Raw genomic sequence first — 2,538 nt, forward strand, 5'->3', positions numbered from 1 at the left:
ATAAGGACTAACATCCTTATCTATAAACCAAAATAATCAACAACATAAAAAGAAGGTAAAGATGCCAAAAAGGCACTGGACACTGTAACACACACCTGGAATACTGGCACGTGGGAGACTGAGGCAGAAGGATTGAGATTTCCATTCCAAATTGAGCCACATGGTAAAGCCATAACAAATAAGCAAACAAATGGGCAAGGTATACAGTTTGCAATTGTTTGTATGCGTCCCCTCTAAAATCCAAGAGTTGCAACTCACTACCCAAGGCACTAATACTAACTCATGGGAGCTCACTCTAGAAATCAGGATAGAGTTCCTCAAAAACTAAAAACAGAGCTTTCATATGATCCAGCTATGTCAGTCCTGGGCATACATTCAAAGGACTCCAGATCCCACAGCAGAGAGACCTATACACCCATGCTCATTGCTCCTCTATTCACAATAGCTAGAACATGGAAACCACTCTTGAGATCCATCAAGATCCATCAACTTATGAGTGATAATGAAAATGTGGTACATACACACAATATTCAATCACACCGTGAATCCTGAGTTTGTATTTGCATCAATTAAATTCAACTAACCTTGAGTCAGGAGGTAGAGTTGGCAACTAGTTGAAGAAAGTAATATTAGGATATGAGAGGGCATCTGGGGGAGATAGAGAGACACAGGAAGTAGTAGAGAGGGTTTTGGAATAGCACAGGTTTTTCTGATTTGACAAAGTGTTGGAGGAGGCTGCTTGTTGGTTCCCAGCATCCCTGTTATTTAGACCCAAATTAAGTCACTGCTTGGCCCATTATCTTTAGCTTCTAATTGGCTAACTCTTATAAATTAATTTAACCCATTTCTATTAATCTGTATATGGCCGCATGGCTGTGGCTTACCAGCTAAAGTTCTGGCATCTGTTTCTGGTGGGGCCACATGGCATCTCTCTGACTCTGCCTCCTTTCTCCCAGCATTCTGTTTCATCTTCCCCACCTACATATGTTCTGCCTTGCTATAGGTCCAAAGCAGTTTCTTTATTCATTAACGGTAAGCACAGCATACAGAGGTAAATCCCACATCACCTTCCCTTTTCTGTTTAAATAAAAAAGGAAGGTTTTAACTTTAACATAGTAAAATTACATATAACAAGACATTAATCAAGCAAGAATTACAGTTACAATATTTATATCTACTTTATCTTTTGTTATAACTAAGAAAAACTATAACTATAAATTCTTCAACTCCATCAAAGACTCCAGAAGGATATAATATTACCTAAGTAAACAGGAAGTTCATTGTAAGCAACTTCCAAAACTCTGGAATTGACAGAGACATCTCGCTGCCTAGATAGTCACCCAAAGTTCTTCTGTACCATTGGGGCACCTAATCTTCAGCTCATAGGCCCATTGTATACAGCAGACTTTTCCATGAAACAGAAAATTTCAAAGACAGTTCAACCTATATTGGCAGCTTGTTCATCACATTTTTTTTGTGTCTTGCAGAATGTTTGGCAGACTCTTTCATGTAGCAGAAGCCCTGAAGTATCATCTCACCTTTAGGCAAGTTCAGCAGTCATTTCTCTGTGGGTCCTGCATGTTCAGTCAAGCAGTCCAGGCAAGAGCAGCTCTTTTCCAAAATGGCTAACCAACTCCATAAAGAGCCTCTTTGATGCCCATCTTCCTCCCGAAGTAATTGGTGCTGCCAGAAGCAGACATGTCTCATTGTCATGAAAAGTCCTAAGTTCTTAAACATTTTAAATGCCATATTCTGAAGGTCTCTGAAAGAGTTGAAGAATACCTATCTAACTGAAATATATCTTTATATATCTAGAAAACCTAACATGACCACACACTTGACTATTATAATTGATTATATATTAACCTATATTTCTTAAATATAAATCAAATTTTTAAATGAATTTCACAAATACAATACCTCAATCAAGAGTAGAAATACATATAACAAAAGTGACCTTTTGTATCAATAAACCAAGATACATACCAATGCAAATTTCTATAGCATATCCCCCTTTAAATGTAAATAAACACTTATAGACAATATTTGGGAATATGGGTGTAGTTCTGTCCAAACTTCTTTCTGCTGTTTATTGGGTGAAGTAATTTTTTGAGGGGTATTCAAAGTGACCTTTCAGGAGCTCTTGGTCCATCAAACCACATTAATCTGGAATAATTCCATAGGCTGTGGAAACAAAAGAAGAACCTCTTTTCCAACATATCCTTAGACTCAAATTCTGAAGTCAGGATACCTTTAAAGCATGTATGTTGGTTACTTAATGCCTTCACAGTCAAAAAAATTAAAAGAAAACACAATAATATATATAATCCAGACTCTCCATGAATTTTCCATCTTTATGTGACTTATTTTCCTTTACTCCTTTAATCTATGGCTGTCTGTACTCTTTCTCTTTAAAGACTTTGTTTTATTTTTTAAAAACCATTTACTTCTTTTTATAACTCTCTATTCTCTTTTTCTTCTCTCTCTTAACTCTACATACATTTATCCAACACTGTGACCCATTTAGAGGTCTTTTAT

Source organism: Alexandromys fortis, unplaced genomic scaffold (assembly GCF_014885135.2).
Source record: "Alexandromys fortis isolate MF-2015 unplaced genomic scaffold, M_Fortis_MF-2015_v1.1 scaffold_293, whole genome shotgun sequence".
Taxonomy (NCBI): Eukaryota; Metazoa; Chordata; class Mammalia; order Rodentia; family Cricetidae; genus Alexandromys; species Alexandromys fortis.